General features: G+C 29.0%; 2 long non-coding RNA genes and 1 pseudogene across 5 annotated transcripts; 1 reads left to right on the forward strand and 2 right to left on the reverse strand.

Annotated features, from left to right (window-relative positions):
* LOC111038316 overlaps positions 1–9,746 on the reverse strand; it is a 20,286-nt pseudogene extending 10,540 nt beyond the window's left edge.
* On the forward strand, positions 2,001–7,436 carry LOC111038319. 2 transcript variants are annotated; one of them, XR_002604973.1, is made up of 7 exons: positions 2,001–2,241; positions 2,880–3,004; positions 3,088–3,242; positions 3,315–3,441; positions 3,590–3,696; positions 4,826–5,127; positions 7,182–7,436. It is a non-coding gene; the product is annotated as an uncharacterized LOC111038319 (long non-coding RNA). The 2 variants fall into 2 exon arrangements; XR_002604974.1 differs by having other exon boundaries at positions 4,826–4,935.
* A 2,839-nt stretch (positions 9,747–12,585) lies between the features above and the next one.
* On the reverse strand, positions 12,586–17,876 carry LOC111038313. 3 transcript variants are annotated; one of them, XR_002604971.1, is made up of 6 exons: positions 17,682–17,876; positions 17,433–17,619; positions 14,309–14,360; positions 13,804–14,182; positions 13,516–13,730; positions 12,586–12,968 (listed from the first exon to the last, which is right to left on the reverse strand). It is a non-coding gene; the product is annotated as an uncharacterized LOC111038313 (long non-coding RNA). The 3 variants fall into 3 exon arrangements; XR_002604970.1 differs by having other exon boundaries at positions 13,804–14,194; XR_002604969.1 differs by having other exon boundaries at positions 13,804–14,360.
* Positions 17,877–19,002: the final 1,126 nt, after the last annotated feature.

The following is a 19,002-nucleotide window of genomic DNA, read 5'->3' on the forward strand; positions in this document are numbered from 1 at the left end:
TCATAATGTACTATGTAAACGATTTTGTTCAATCATCTCTGTGTTTTTTTGACATCTGTTTAGTCTGGCATATTTCAAATTGTACATAAAATGTATAATATAGTTGACACAAAAATCAAACCACTATTGGCTTCACACATACATTGTTGTCTAATATTGGGACCATAATATTAAACATTGGTAGACTATATTTATTGAAAGTTTTTAGTTATAATAGTTTAAATAAAATAACTTGAATAACATAAATTTAATGAAGGCAGTAGATATTTTATAAATTTCTAAAATATTCTGAACATCCAGAACATTAATTTTGTAGGTATATCATTAAAAACTTCAAATACTATGACGAAGCCTAAGCTTGATGTCTAGAAGCATTTACTAATTGGATATCAGATTAAAAGAACATTTTTTCAAGTTAACCAATGGGCCGCCATATAAATAAATACAAGTCTGTGGAAAAGCTGATATTTTTCAAGAGATATTTACTAAAAAGTGTTAAATGAACCTCGTCTTTAACGTTTTGATCATTTAAAATATCAAATTCTTAAAAATTAAATTTCTTAATTCTTAATGGATAAAAATCTAACACTTACCAATTTGGCTGTCGTAAATCCGTAAGTTATAGCAAAATAATGTATTATTACTCATGACTAAATAAATAGGTATGATCACAACTTTGTGATACGCATACCACCCCTTACCTCGTCTATCGCGTAGTTCTCCGCTTCTGATTGGTTGTTAATTTATCTCGTTTTTAACTATTTTGTTTGCTAGTTTTGAATTTTTGATAGACAAGACAATAGTACAATACTACATTACTACAAAAGTACAAAATATATTATAGACTATACTACTATAGTACTAAATACAAATTGCAATGTATTTAAATATTATTTACAATTCATAAGACTTAAGTTCATATTCTTATAACAATTAATACTTAAACTAATTTTTATTTTTATTTATTGTTATTTACATATGTACATAGGTTAATATAGGTGTACATAATTATTAAAGTATTATTAATTTGTAAATTTAATTTTTTTCAGTTTGTCTGATTGTTTTTGTTGTTTTGTGATTAATTGTTTATTTAAATTATTTAATCTGATATATGTTCGTGTTCTAATAAGGCAGTGTAATACTTCATCAGGTACATTAAGTTTCTCAATTTTCGGTTTTGTGATCTCATATAATGTTTTAAAAACATATGGGGATTTTGATAAACTTTCACCGTGTAGTATTTTAAATTCACGTTCTATTTGCAAAACAGCTTTAAAAAGATTTTCTGATGGTATTGTCAAATGCCCTTTAGAAATGTAGGTTGTCCAGTTATTTGTATCATTACAATTTATTTTTGATAAATAGGGATATTTATTTGAGTATCGATTTGCAACATAACCAGCAACGTATTGAGCACACCCTTCTTCAATATCATTGAATACTGGTTTTTCACTTATAGTAGGTACAACAGCAGATACCTAGAAGTCACCCAAATATTAATAAAACCGAGATGGGAAATGGCAGATAATAATAACAAGTTACTTGCTTTTTTTTATACCTATACCCAGTCCCACTATGTATGGAAGCCATCTTCATAGACTGACTAATCTTGCTTCCAAAGTTCAGAGCGAACTTACAACCGTAATGAGTATCGCCCAAACAGTCTGGTTCAGGGTTCTTCACAAAAATCTGAAATTTAAATTGACAAATATATTTAAACAATAATCTATATTGTAAGAAACACGGAAGACTCCGATTAAAATTAACAGAAGTTCAATCGGCCAAATTTGGCCGGTTATAAAATCTGTTATCAGCTGATTAAGGGTAATCAAAGTGTAACCGTTGACGATACAACTCACTACAGGCCGGCCCTGAATCCACCTCGGTAAAAACCAAACCATGGTCATAGTTACTCTATGGGGTATAACTGATAATTTGTTATCCTATTATCATAATTTACGAAAATATATAAAATACCTTTTCATTATTGATGATGAATATAAAAATGACATTTCCTGTCTAGCTGTTTGGTTTATGGAAAACTAGTTGGATAGTTGAATATTCGTTTGACTATAATATTTTAGATTCACTTCGAATTTCAATCTTATATTACAAAATAACATACATGCGCTATCAATATAAACAGACTGGAGAATGACTCAGTAATATCAAGATTTATTGTGGCTGTTCGATCTTCTGATGGTTTTAAATTCAATACAGGAACTGCAATATAGACTTGAGGTTTGTAGCTTGCTGTGATACTCTTTAATATATTTAATATTATAAATAATTATATTAAATATATTATGTACATCAGTAGGTACATCTATGTATAATAACACTATAACTTAATGAGGTGGGCTAATAAAACAGAAAAATATGAAAATTATTGAAAACAACAGGAAGATTTCATATGACCGAGTTTCCGTTTCTTCCCATCAAGTTATTTCATTTCATTCAGTATACTTGTTTTATTTACCTTCTTCAATTTTTTAATATTAAAATGTGGGTAGCTACCAATAATTTAGGGATTTATTTTTAATTATTTATTTTTATTATATTCATTGATATCAGTAGTGTAGTTTGGTTTAATCAATTTAGAATAAATCACTTCAAAATTTTAAAATAAATTAAATTAAACTGATGTGTATTCTAAATGACAACATATAGCAATTAGGATATGTATTGGTATAATATTAAGTAATTAATAAAAATATTAAGTTCATAAGTATGCCTACAATTTAAATTAGTCACCTTTAAAAACCCGAACCTTAGTTACAGCCTTGGTCATATACTATGGATGGAGCCATGCTTAACAAGCCCAATTACACGCTTTGTCACATTTATTTGATGCTCAACATTTTTCTTTTTCTTTTCAGTTTGGAAGTTGAAACCTACAACGCTGGAGAAAATAGTTTTCTTTGACTGCTTGATACGCAGTTTAATTACCAATTGATTTCCTAGTCCCAGTGGCTAGTACACTAGTACAAGTTAATTACCACGAGTGAGTTACAACCCAATATTTAGTAGCATACTTGTCAGTAGTTGATGATCATTAATTACAACAAACTGTTTCGATGTTTCTAGATTTCAGACAGAAATCATTTGCTGTAGAATGTTGGTTGATTTTGAGAAAAACTGACAAGCGTTCATCTGCCGATATGAATATGACTGCTGTGAATGTGACCAGTGCAAACCAGTTGAAAATATGAAAAAAATTCTGAGCAACTTTTATAAAGAAAGTACAATGAATGCAATTGTGCCTATTATCCAACCTGTGTATTTAATTTATGTCAGTTTTTTTTATTTTTCAGATCAAAATATTGAAGATTATTTTTTTGACAAACTTACTTAGTCAGTTGCCAAAAAAATGTAATCGTAAATGCTTCTTCAATGACAAAAATTGATTTGAGAACACTCACTAGTAACCTTTAAGATACTGTGAGTTCCATAACATTATTCTTTAAACCTATTTGATTATAGAATGTAATTAACTTAAGATAACTAACTATTTTATTTTAATCAAATAATACTATATCATTCTATAAATGGTATTCTCAGAAGTAATTATTATTAATTCATTTTACAGATTGTTGAACAGTATTTAACAAAATCTACCAATGTCACTAAAAAACAAACTAAAACAACTTCAAGGCCAGTTAGTTACAATAAATAGGACAACCAGACAAAATAGTGGTAAGTTCCTAATTTAAATTATAAATATTTTAGTATTTGTTTTCAATCATTAATTTCCAAATTGATATGTTTGCTAATAAATCCATATCTATTGTCACTCATTTGTGTTTTTTAAAATATTAACGATAAGTCGATTGACCTTAATAGATTTGAACATGTATTAATGATCTGTGTGTTTAAATTTGATTTGACTGTAGAGTTTTAATAGTTAAAATTTATAAAAATGTTATAGCAACAGTTTCAGTTACGCTAAGAGTAAAATGTTATATCGATGGTGTCCAAATCTAAAAGATTTTACGCTTTCAATGGCCAGAAGTCCCCTCATGATTTCATCTGTTTCTAGGTCCGATATGGCCACAGTCAATACATTATTATCCAATGGAAACGTAATTACTAGGGCTAGGGACTTCATGCCTTTTAAAACCTTAAAATATACATGCATTTATGCCCTAAAGAATCAATAAATATGCATTTAAAAAAAATTATATTCTTTTACAAAATTGTTAAGCTAGGCATTTTTTAATTATTTTATTATGGGCTCACTCGAAAGAATAAACACTTCACAAAACCAAAATACGAAGAACGCACAACACCAACTGTCAACTATTACTACTCAACTATTCAAGGGACCATCTGGCCTCTATCTACAACTAGTCATAGTCTATAAAATGTTTTTTTTGGTATCATTATCGGCTTATTGCCTATCGGGAATCACAAGTGTAGTATACCGATAAATAACAATACAGTTATAATGATAGGCAAGAAAAACGTAAACATTAATTTTTAAATATTTATATCCGGTCCAGGAAATCTATTAAAAATACATTTTTTTTTATAAAACTAAAAACTTACTCCTCGTATAAATAATATTGTCAAATGTGCACTAATAAAATGAAAAATGGTCAAATATGCACTTATAAATGAAATATGGTCAAATATGCAACTATACATTTTAAATATAAACTTGTATTGCTGTGAAACAAATTTCTATTTTACTTCGCTATGTTTTTAATGATTATTTAAAAACATGCAAACTCCTAGAAGTCCCGAGCACTAGTAATTACAATTTAAAAACGATTAACATTTATATCATAGAAATTGTTGACACAATGTTTTTTTTCTTTTTTAGATTTTTCAATTTTGCCTATACTCTGTTCAACTTAAGAACATACCACAGCGTCCAGTTTCCAAGCATGGTTGTGGATTTGTTCCAAAGAACTGGTCTTACCTGTTGACTTGGTAAGGGAACTATGGAACAATATGTTTGATGTGCATGGGATGTATCATTTGATAAACGGACTGAAAGTGAATTGCCTCTTATCAAATTAAACATAAAAGGGCTGTTGAATATGAATAGAAGTTTGTTAGTACACAATTACTTATAAGTTATAAGTATGGACCGGATTTCAATGCAGAGGGCATATTTTTTGGGTTAGTCTATCCAATCTAGAGTAAAGGACATGCATATATTTTGTTTCATATAAAAATACCTCAGACTTTTATTTTAAAATTTTAGAGCATTTTTAAACATTTTCCAGTAATTTAATTTATTTTAAATTCATATTATTCATACATTATACGAGCCTATAGTATTAATTAGGAAATTCAAAATATTTTACTAAAAATATTGTTTTTATAATATTTGCTTTTAAATGCAGAAATGCGTTTAGTTAATGTTTAGTAACGTTTAGAAACTTTAGTAGCCAAATTTAAACTTAAACTTACATTATCTTCATAACAAATGATCATAGAATGCTAATCAGATTGCTAGTAGTTTTAAGGATCATATAAAGTTTTCCCAAACTGAAGCTGAATGGACAGTCATTAGACAACAGTTTTTTGAAATAGCTGGAATGCCTGGTGTAGGAGGATGCATTGATTGTACACATATAAGAATACAAAATCCAGGAGGTATTAATGGAAAAGTATTCAGGAATCGTAAAGGATAGTTTTCTTTGAATGTTCAAGTACTTAAACAATATAATGATAGTATCATATTTATTTATTCAACCCAAAAATATTGTAGTTAGTTTGTGGTCCATTGATGGACATACATGATTTGGTGGTTAGATGGCCAGTTACCGTGATAGCTTTATTTTCAATGCCAGTCATGCATGTGCTGTATATTCTAACAATAATCATAATCTTATACTTCTGGGAGACAATGGTAATAATAATATACTATATTATTTTTAATCTATATATATATATATATAAGAATTTAACTTGATTTTGGAGACAAAGGAAACCGGTTTTGAACCCTCATAATAATAATGATAATTAACTAATTACCAATTATTTTCATATATTCACCGATAACGACGTCTGTTTCTTTTTGTTTCTTTTTTTTTTTTTAATTTTTTTCGCTGTATTATTTGTATAGCCAAAAAATAGTCTTATGTTTTTAAATTAAATTTTAAAAAAATAATTTCTTCCGGAGGAAGATCGGGCAGCTAGTAATTGATAAATAATTAACACATTTGTGTTGGATATGCATGCAAACCTAACTTATTTACACATTTACTTAATCCAGTAACAAATGCAGAGAAAAATTAAAATAAAGCTCATATCAAAACCAGAAATATTGTAGAGCGAGTATTTGGTGTGTGGAAAAGAAAATTTCCATGTCTAAGGAAAGGATTAGCAAATTCACCAAACACAATAGTTGAATAGTTTCAATAATTGTAGCTTGTGCTGTACTATATAACATAAGTTTAAAACTAAGACTACCGAAATTTTATGTTGAAGATGAAACTGAAGAATTAAATCATTTTCTGAATGATGAAAATAGAGAGATTATTGGTGCAGCTGCTCGGAGAGCTTACATTAATAGACATTTCACTAGACTAAAATATTTATTATATTTATCAAATTTCTTAACTGTTACATGTGATAACAAAAAATGAATTTAATTTTAAAATAATACAATTTATAGAAGTAAACTAATTAGTAACACTTATTGATAACAATATCAATAGTATACATATATTTAATATAGTAGTTAGCAAATAAAATTTAAAATTTAAAATAGACTAATCTATTTTAGGGTTGAAAATAAAATGTATGAAAATAATAATAAAATTAGTTTACATACTAATTTGATTTTGACCTTTTAATTTACTAATTTTTATTAAAGTTTTTCTTTTTTTAACCTTAACTATAACTAATACACTATGATGTGTTCTGTATTATGTATTCATATTGTTAATCCTAATGCTTTTTTTTTAATTATATATTTTTATTTAGCTAAGGTTAATGGCTGTTATCTTGGGGTGATATACAACAGATATCTATTTATTATTAATATTTATTTATTTAAGTTTTAAATGAGGCAAGTCCAATTAAAAAAAAAAGATAATAATACAACTATTCTTGAATAATTAAATGAAAAACAAGAAAAACAACGTAAAAATAACATAGAATACTTATAATATAGCCATGAATTAACAAGTATTTAATCACCCAATGTTTTTTTTTTCATTTAGTGTCATGAAGAAAATCTCTGGGCCTTGTTCTCAATGTACCAAAATGGCAAAATGTTTAATGAGTAAAGATTGGAATTATATGTTTTGACAGATCGCTGCTAAGCTGAGATAATTATTTAAATAATTACTTACTAAGACTGCATAAGTCTTATAAGATACAAAAATGTGAATGATTTGTTCAATTCTGAGTTCAATGTAAAAAGTTTTATTTTAATTTTTTTAGATATTTTAAGATTAGAGGTATTTATAGTTATATTCAGCTTATTTAACATATTTTGGAATAATTGTGTAATGTGAGTAAAAATATTAATTTTAATATTACACTACCCAGACAATTTTTTTTTGAACATTTACATTTTTTTTTATTATTATTTTGATAAAACTCGCTGTTCCCTCGTGCCCTATATATTTATCAAATGTTTTGTTTTACAGTTACGTATTTAAGTGTAGGGTGACTTAAGTTTTTAAAAATAATAAAATAAAAACCAGTTAATTTTAAAAGCCTAAGTAAGATTGTTTTTATGTTTTAATATGATATTGTCATCTTTATATTATATTCCTAACCTTAATAAATGCAATATTATTACATTATAATACGCAAGTGTATATATACCTCACTGAGTAATTAAAGGAATGCTATAAACATTTTTTTTTTAAATTGCATATTAAAGCATTGTATAAGATTATAAACTTGGTCTTAAGTAATGAAGTTTTATTGCAATAATATTGCAGTTAAATTATATTTTTACGCCCTTCAATAATTCATTTGTGTTTATTGCAAATAATTTATACTCATACTCTGGCTGATTTGGGGGCTAACTTGTGTGGAGGGGCATGACAATACAACACGGCAAGTGTACCGATAGTTGAGTTGACTCAGTGAGGGCAACGAACAGGTGTTGCCTGACTGTAGGCCTGTAACCCAGCATTAACTGGTCGTCGATGACTACATTGAAAAAAGCATAGGTGGTACTCTTATAAGGACTTTGAATATTTTCAATTAAAATAGTATTAGGTATTTGACAATAATTTCTTAAATCTAGAATAGTACCAAAAATAAATATTATTTGTGTCCATAATCTTATGATGATGAACAAAAAACTATTTCGTTTATAATGTATATTTTTTACTGTATAAAGTGTATGATAATTGTCACAATTTAGAGTGGTCAAAAATATTAGTGAATATTTAGTGTTATTTTAAAAGCTGCTTTTGATATCTTCTTTCTTCAATCCAATTATTTTTTGCTCTAAGTTTTAGACTTTTAGTGCGTTTAAATTCAAACTTTTCAATGCATATTTTGCCAGTTTATATTGCATTAGTGCACTGAATACTGATTAAGGCATTTTTAAGGCATGAACTTACAATAAATAATAATGATAAAAATATACAATTATTCATATCATTATGACTTATGTTTTATATTGTAAGCATACCTATATTGTGGTTACATATTGTCTACAATGACCAATTACTTGTAGGTAATTTTTTTTTTTATTAGAGGCATCAACAAGGTTAATAAACGGCTTTACATTTTCTTTTTACTTTGGAAAAAGAAAGAAATCACATTAAACTAATTTGCATTAAATTACTTAATTATTTCTAAATATATTTATATATGTACATAGTACATTGTTTTCTTAGGTACCTAATAATTGTAAATGAGAAGGCTCAGTTCTGTTTCGTAGATGAAATTGATTAATATTTTGGATGTTTCAAGAGTGGGTGCAAGCATGGGGACATCACTATCTACAATAAATTAGAAACCCATCGCTGGTTTAGATACCTGTTCTAGAACAAACATTATTAATTTATTTTTATTAATATTTACTATTTAAGTAATTAATCATTTTTATAAAAAAAAGAATTTAATTTAACTCAGTTTTTTTTACATTATTATAGAGGTTTGGTGGCTTGGTAAAGCGAGGTTGTACTGAATCTGCGACAACGCTCTGAGCGTACGTACCGGCCATCGTTGCTAACACTCGGATGGGTGACCACCCAGGTTTTTAGCAACACATACTTGCCACACATACAAACTTGTTCTAACCTACTCCTTCCCTCCGACACAGTACCAGGCTATTGACCTTAGTAGTTGAAGCCTTAATCCAAAAAAATAAAAATAGAGGTTCAACATTTGTATGGAAATATACTATCTTATAATATTCATATTGTCTTTGTTTCTAGTGGGTGATTAAGGTATTTGAAATATTTTTACGGGGCGCGATGAAAAATAGTTGTTTTTTTTCCTATTTGTAAACATTTTTTCAGTACTTAGTAAAAGTACTTCAATTTTTAAACAGTATTTTTTCTGATGGAAAAATGAATAGAGTTATACTTTTAAGAAGTCAACATTGAAAATTCACAGTAGTTTTTAAATGCGTCAGAAAAAAAATACATTAGCATTTTTTATATGGAATACAAGACAAAATTATCGTTTATTTTTAAACAATTGTAGACACTGTCCATTAATTTTTTATGAGCGTTTGTCGTTTGAAATTCAAATTTTTACTACATTTCTCACGTGCCACTACTGATAGGTATATAGTCAGTAAAACACCATTTTGTCCCTTAACTCTAAAGCTTAAATATTTTAAATATTGTTTACCAATTAGAATTTTGTTTTAGTAAAAAGTTGGATAATAAACTGCTGAAATTTGAAGTTAAGCACATTATTATTTAGTGTATGTAATATGTAAACTAAACACCGTATAATACTAAATACTGTATACTAAATATTTAATTTATATAAATATAAATATATTTATATGATTTATAAATGTATGTCTGTATTATATCATAATATAATACATTTATATATTAATAAGAATCGATATAGATCACCTAAATATACTAAGTAGTATAATAAATTAGGTGAAATTACTTACAAACTTAACTTAGGAAGGTTAGGTATATTTTTAATACATCATGGTCTATTTCATATTTTTATTTCTATTTCATAATACGATGGTTTTAAAATTTTAACAAAATTCATAAATTGTTCAATAATTCATTGAACAATATTGGAAATTTGGAAGATCTAGAGCAAAATCATTGAATGTTTAGTGTTTGTTTATGAAGCGTTTTTTTTCCTATTACCGAGGCGGCTTTTTTTTTACCATAATTTCATTTAGGGGCTCTTTTTCTTAGATTTCTGATGTAGTGTCGTTGTGGGTCACTCAGTCACTGTAATAGTGTAATTAATGTGTTAACCTGACATTAAATTTGAGTTCAATAATAAATTATTTCAAACGAAAACTATTCTGAGAAGAGATAGTCTCAGCCTACATCAAATACCTATATTTCAAGATATAATAGGTATGTATTTTTAAACTCCTATTAAAGTAATTAATTTTACCATTGGTAGTGATTCAATTTTCTGCTGAAAACATGGCATTTATTATATTTTAATATTTAATTATTTTAAGAGTGGATTCTTATCATATTATTATTGACTTTTGAAGCAATACCTATTATTAACATACCGGTTTATAAACAGGGATCAGCTTAAAATCTTGCTTAAAAGTGAATCTAAACATTTTGAAAACGTTTTTGCTTATACGGTATACTAGTATAGTAAAATTTGTAATGTACTTTAAAGTTGTAAGTTTCAACTAATAATAATTTTGACTTTCAATAAACTGAACTTCAAATGAATAAAATAATATAAAGAATAATTGAGCCAGTAATTTTCTTAAATATCGATTTTAGTTTAGAATGCTTGAGGAACGGAACACCCTGTATTAAACTTACAAGTCTTGGCTATCAAAATTTAGCATTTTAACATTCTATACATTTTTAACTACAAAATAGGTGAATATTTAACATAAGTTAGTGGCATTTCTTGAAAATGATCTTTTTTTAGTCCTAATTAGTATGGTTTTAGGCAAAGCTTTTCTTCTAACCATGCTATTTTAATGTATTAACAACGTATTTTTTTGTAAATATCAACTTTAAGGATAAACTGTAAAACAATTTTTGATTCTTTGATAAAAAGAATATTGTGGTATTTATGAACCTTTAGAGAATTATTAAAACCATTATTTTTCAATAAATCACAAATGTTTTAAGTAAAGAAAAAATAAACAACTTATGTTGTTCAGCAAGGTGCAGTTTTAGGGTCAGTGTTATTTTAAATTTATATTTTATGGATTATTCGATGTACATTTTCAAGGTAAAGTAATTTGTAGTATGATGAAATATTTTTTTCAGTATTTCAGGTGTAGTTATATTTTGTATTTTGAAAATTCATAACTGCCCTCTGATAATGAATCCTGATTATATTACTGTTACTCTTTTATACCTAATATAACCATAACTTCTAAAATTGGATTAACAGACATATGACTTACATGGAATTTGTGAAAATTCTAAGGACAAGTACTCCCTAATAATAAGAAATCAAAAATTAATTTAATCTAAGGGAAGCAAAAATGAATCTTAAATAAAAAATAAATGTAAGATAAGTTGAGAAGAAAAATCAACAGAAGAGATGATTTATTAATTAGGAGTAACTAGAATAAAGAAAATTGTTTTGATATTATCAATATTTTTGATACATTTTATTTATAATGAATAACTCGAGAACTTATACTGTAAATCAAATTATCTTGACTTAGTAACTAAGACACCTTAGATAAAATTAAACTACTATTTTAGTTATATAATAAAGCTGATTAAAGCCAAATTAAAATGACCCAGCTTATGCAAGTTCAACTTTCTGAAGATCTAGTGGAGAGTACATTCTCAGGATTCAAACACACAACAATTTATGAATTTTTTGTACTTTCAGAAAATCCACACTTAACATCCATTGAAATACAAATCTTTTAAAACTTATTTGTATTATTATACATATTTCAATTATAAATTACACCAAGTATTCAATTACTTTTTAAGTTATACAGAATATATTTGAAAAGTATTCTCAACAAGACCAAAAATAAAATGATTTGTGCTACTGCATCTTCCAACAAATAAACCAGCAGTTTCAACAGAACCATTATAGTGATCCCTCAGTCACCTATAATGTAATATCAATGAACCACCACTCGCCACATTTTTAAAAAAAATTAAATATTTATAAATATTTTATGCACCATTCTCTTTTCATAAATTTAAGTGCAGGAAAATAATTTTAAGTAGCCATTTGTAAACAGTTTATAGAAGATCACTTACTACAACCACGAGAACTGGTATCTAGATCTATACATAACTGTACCCGTTTTTTAGTAAATAAATACATCCCATTTTTAATAAATTCAAATTTGTAACATATTAAGTTTAAAATATTATCCCTTTTTAAGCAAGTGATGGGATGGTTCAGTTATTATAAAACTGTATATAATTGTACATACTTCAAAGGAATTATTTTGTTTTATTTTAAATATTGAAATTGATACAATGATACAATTGAATTTTTTTTATTAGGTTAAAAGGATTCAACATCTCCTGAGATTAGCCTCATTAGCCTATGATAAATTATAAAGTATTAATCTTATAGGGAGACATGTGAAGTATATTATGAACATTTTTTTTTATACTACATAAATTTTGCTAAGCCTATGTTTGTGAAGAAATTGCATATATATTTGGAGTTCTCTTCTTCAAAGTGCTTTCATCGATGATTTCCGAGGATTTGTCTGGAGATGTTAAACTTGAAGCATTCTAGTGTGATGCGTTTGATCGTCAGTTCTTTGTCTCAGAGTTCACAGGTCAGGCAGTCTTCTTTAGTTATAAGGTGCAAGATGGGTGTGTCCAATCCGAGACCTTGTGATAACTACATGTCTGGATGAAGGACAATTGAATTTTATAAAATAAATAAATAAAAACACATTTAAAAGAACGCCATAGTGCTTTTATTTGACCTTGTCTTACAAACGCTTAACATAGCTAATTGTATGCGTTGTGAATAGTTCATTTAACTCTGTTATGTTTTTATGTACCTTATGTTATCTTTGAGTGAATTGACCAACTATCATATTTAGTAGTAAGAATATTATTGATATTAATAATATTAATATTAATATTATAAATAATATTTAGACAATGATAAAGGTTTTTTTTTATATTTTAATGTAAAGTGAGTTATGAGAATTTTAAAACAATGTACAATCTTAAAACAGTACCTTAAAAATTGAAATAGATATTTAAAAAAAACTATGACATTGACTGGAAATATTCTTATTTTTAAATTTGATAATAGGTCAAAAAGAATTCAATTAGTTATTCAGAACGCATAATTTATTATACAATGTGTTTGTAAGATGCAGACAAGGCACGCAAGTATGGCGTCAAAATTACAAATAGTTTCAATTAATGATCTGCATATTACCAAAGTAAAAATTTGTCGATGCAAATTTCCATAAGGAACAAGTAATTTAAAAGGCATTAGATTTGTTAACATATTATTGTAATACTGTTGTTGTAATAGGTGATGATCGTAGGCAGTCGTTCCAGGTATTTAGATCCGAATACCAATAGATAATAGAGTAGGGAACAGACTTTTTCTCAAGAACTATTTTGTATTTTGATCGTTCTGATACATTTCTGAAAATATTAAAAATATATTGCTTTAATTAAAAGAACATATTATAATAATGCTTGTAGTTTGTTTTCTTACCAATTTATTTATTTTTTTTTATTATTATTTCTTACGTATTTCTGCTCCGATGATAGTTAGCAAGAGATCTCCATGGCTCAATCGACTAAAAGTGGAACTTCTCAAAATTCGATATTCTGATAATGTGCTCTTGATTTCTATAATCGAACACTGTCAAGTCATGAACTGAAGCCGGCCAACTAGGGTCTAGGACACTTCGCCACCGGACGTTTCGTAGTTAAATATACCACCACAACTCGTACCAGAATATAATAGAGATCCAGCAGCGACACCACCAATACGAAATAATTTACAGTGATGCCTCGATAGCGGCACTCGTCGCTACGCTCCTCGGCGCCGTCGCTCCGCTCCGCAAATCGAAAATATCACTCGACTTGCTCTGCAACACCACCTAAAGTTGGTCACAGTGTAACGGCTGTTATACCATTATAGTCACGATTATAAAGATTCTTTATAATCGTGACCATAGTATAACCACTCTTATCATTCAAAAGCATATCACTACCGAAAATGTGGCGGCCAAACGTCCGGCGGCGAAATGTCCAGGTCCGGGCCAACTACAACATTTGAATCAAATGTATACAATTCATAATAATTAATAATTACCCTTTACTATTTCAAACAATCTATTAAAGAATTTATGAATGAAATGCACAAAGTGGCAGAGTTAAAAAAATTAACAGAAAAAACCTACAATTTTAACGGTACATATATTGAGACAATGAACGTGACATAATGACGACTAGCAGCTAAAAGATAATATGAAGTTAATATGATGAAGTCATCAAACGCAAAAAACAAACACAGATGAACATTCAAATAATATTAAATTCGAATAGATTTGTATGTTACTCCACGACATTGACGCCACCGAATAATCGGATCCGGGTTCGGACAGAGGCGTTGTCAGACCATCAAAGCTGCACGCCAGGCGGTCGCCCGTCGGACGATCGCCGTGCGGAACTCGGAAGTCACTGGAACTTTGCCATTTGCGAGCTAAGTCTGTCGTACCCAACAGCCCGACCACTTCGCCAGAACGTAATTCCAAAGAATTTTTACGAATATACAATCTATTATAGAATTTAAAAATTGAATGCACAATGAAGGGAAGTTTAAAAAATGAACAACAGAGACAAATCTACAAAAATTCCAACAATAATTTTTTTTTGAGAATACGAACCAGACTTAATAACGACAAAATATAATGATATGAAAATAAGGGATAAAATAACGAAGTCATCAAACGCAAAGAAAACAAACACAGATGAGCATTCAAACAATATTATATTCGAATAGATTTGTATGTTACTCCACGACATTGACGCCACCGAATAATCGGATCCGGGTTCGGACAGAGGCGTTGTCAGACCATCAAAGCTGCACGCCAGGCGGTCGCCCGTCGGACGATCGCCGTGCGGAACTCGGAAGTCACTGGAACTTTGCCATTTGCGAGCTAAGTCTATCGTACCCAACAGCCCGACCACTTCGCCAGAACGTAATTCCGAAGAATTTTTACGAATATACAATCTATTAAAGAATTTAAAATTGAACACTTGATATGGTACGGTTTAAAAAAATGAACGGAAACGAAAAAACAATTCTAACGGTATCTGTTTAGGAATATGAACTACACATAATGAAGAATGTTTGCTAAAATTTAATGATTTGAAAATGAATGATAATATAACGAAGTCATCAAAACCAAAATAAATCAGATGAGCATCCAAATAATATATTCGAATAGATTTGTATGTCATTCCACGACATTGACGCCACCGAATTAATCGGATCCGGGTTCGGACAGAGGCGTTGTCAGACTATAAAAGCTGCACGCCAGGAGGTCGCCCGTCGGACGATCGCCGTGCGGAACTCAGAAGTCACTGGAACTTTGCCATTTGCGAGCTAAGTCTGTCGTACCCAACAGCCCGACCACTTCGTCAGAACGTAATTCCAAAGAATTTTTACGAATATACAATCTATTATAGAATTTAAAAATTGAATGCATAGTGAGTTTCGAAAAATGAACAACAGAAAAAACCTACAACAATATTTGAACATTAAGAATTTTGAGACAAAATATGAACCATAGTTGCCAAAAAACGAATTTAAAATACGTGATAATATAACTAAGAGTCGTCAAACCAACAAAAAAATATACATAAATGAAATGCTCAAGTTGTTGTTAAGAAACCAGAACAAAAGTCAAACGGAAAAACATCTATAAAACTCGTATGTATATTCTTCAAAATATATATGAACTTTAAGCACTTAAAAAGCTATTGAAAACGAAAATGCAGACATATATGCCGATTAAGCATCGAAAACTACTTCAAATCAAACATACACAATCGGCTTTTAAAATTCTATCAAAAAAAAAAAATGTTTGGCAAAATCACCAGAATTCGATAAAAACTCAAAAATATTAAAAAAAGTACAATCAAAGATCACTCATACTACTTTCAATCGACAACAAGACAACTCAATCATCCATAGCAGAATCGGTCACTGCAATATGCGACACATAGCTCAAGCATGACATGCTATCAAACTTAAGTAAGTAAGGATAAGTGTGTACAATATGTCAATAGACCTAACCATCCAGACCTAAACGCACAATCTTCAACATAGCTGAAACGCTCAATAATAAAAAAATTGTAAGTAAAATATTATGGAAAAATAATTACGAGTGTGTGTGTCAGTGCACAGTGCACACGGCAGAAGTGAATAACTTTTAATTCTGATGGGGATTAAAATAATAAAATCTAACTAGACTGGTGGTTGTCGACCGTCGAATAAGTCTAAATCTCAATAGCTAGGTAGTAGGACGTTAATTATAATTTAGAAAAATATTACCTAAGTAACCGAGGAATCTTTTGTAACAAAATCTTAAGTATAAATGTAATCTAAGCATATGTTTTCTTATTTTTCACGCTAACAGACACTAATTTCAATACGTCAAAACGATTTTATCGATTCGCAATTTTGACAAAATATTCTGATTTTTCACAAAACGTAGGATGGACCGATGGAGGTACGTTATTATAATTATATTTAGTTGATTAAATATTTTCAAGTCGAAATTAAAAAATATATATACGTGTTTACAGCGGTACGCTGTCGTCTATGAATTATTCACTTCAAAAATTGTAAATTTAATAATATGTAATTGAAAAAAAAAATGAAAAAAAATAAATTAGACATAAATTTCTAAAACGTAGTTATTCATTCGAGAAAATTCTATGCTTTACAAAATTATATGAAATTCTTAGTCCGGATCCATACGCTATTTATTAATTAATTGTCTACTAAAATCGATTTCCTACCAAAAAACATAAACCTTAATTAAAGCATTGTATTGTACTAATGTATGTACTAAATTAAACTTAGTTACTGTCAGACCAATGGCCACAGCTCCCGAGGCTCTATTATTTATAATAAAAAAAATAATGATGATTAAGTAAAATTTAATGACAGGCTAATATCCTATACCGTTAAGTCCTAATCTTAAAATAAAAAAAAACTAACGGAAATATTATATTCAAAAAACTAAACAAGCCCCTCTACTAATACGGCCCACGGAAATCAAATCCATATAATTGTGCTATAATATTAAATTGTTGGGTACTTACTTGCATTTAGTTGTTCCGACTAGCTGTTCGGCTATCAAGTGGGCTGTAATTGTTCGGTTCTGTTCTGAAAGTGTTCCCGTAACTCACCGCGAGCAGTGTCGGCCTGGTACACCATAAGTCCAAGGATCAGTTTTTTGAAGCGGCTAGCATTATGAAATACAAAGGCCCCCGTACAAAAAAATTGAAGCTAAAAATTAGGAACGGTTAAACATTTCCAGAAATACTTATATTGTCCAGGAAAACACCAACAATTTTTTAATATTTACAAGTCCAAAAGAAAAAAGGAACGTCTCCGAGTGCCACAGGTCAACAACGACCAAGAGTGTAAAGAGTTACTGACTGCTCACTAAATTCATTCCTATAATATAGTGATCCGCGGTCTAAGACCCATTGCTTCGGTACGCAGCGCAGTAATCGGGGATTCCGCCAAGGGTCATCTGTTATTGGTTGTTACACGCTAAGCCACGCCCTCCGTGCCGTCTGTGATTGGTCGTAGCGTTCGGAGTGGAACGTCGACCGATGCCGATCGTCGTAACTCGTCCGTAGACCTTAAGGGCAACCAAATATTTATTATTTATAGACATCAGTGTTCGTTGGAAAAATTTGTTTGGAAAGATATTTTAAATAGCAACAATATTTCTTAAGAAATGTTATATTATTTCGGGAAAGGTAAAGTGCACAGAAATAGTATTTTCGTTCAATCATATTTACAAGAATAGTAAAAACCTCGGATTAATTATATACAAATAAATGTCCGTAATATTATAAATTATAGGATTAGTATCTATTATGATAATATTACTCGGGACTGCAAAAATCGGGACAGATATTACACACGACCGTAGTTTTATTGATAATATAAGATTCCTATTTGGTATTTATTGTCAGTCCCGAAATATACAAATATTTTAATTATTGATATACATTATGTTAATATAATATATTCCAGAGTTTAGAGTTACTGCGTTCAAAATCGTGTATTATTGAAGTTCTTTAGTTCTGTCGAGTGTAATCTTACATTAAAAAAATATTAGGAAAAAAAAGTAAACACTTTAAAATATATTATACATTTATACACATAATAATCCGTACCTATTATCAAATTAGTTAAAATTAATACCTACTTTAAATATTGGTACCTTTCTTATAGTTGCACGCTCCCGCGACGGAACGACGTCGAAGGATCTGACATTAGGCTGATTATATTATTATAATATTGCCAAAGTTTCCAAGTAGGTACCTCTCATTTTCGTACCAAATATATTCCTGTCATTTTCATGTGGTGCCATTTCTATGGAAGGTGATGTGATATTAGTATAATTGAGTATTACCACGAATATAAGACGCGATCGCCAATTCCGAGGAACTATTACGTCGTCCGAGAATTATTCGTGTATAAAAGAACACTGATTACGAGCAGTACAGTAAAAACCTCAGTAATCCGGACCTCATTAGTCCGGACAGCCGTTTATAATACGTAAATTACGCTAGTTTATGCCGTAGATTAAAATAAACACGAAAACGAAGTATAAAAAGATGATGTAAGAAAATTTGTTTTGAAATTTAATGT

This window comes from Myzus persicae, unplaced genomic scaffold (assembly GCF_001856785.1).
Source record: "Myzus persicae strain clone G006 unplaced genomic scaffold, MPER_G0061.0, whole genome shotgun sequence".
Classification (NCBI taxonomy): domain Eukaryota; kingdom Metazoa; phylum Arthropoda; class Insecta; order Hemiptera; family Aphididae; genus Myzus; species Myzus persicae.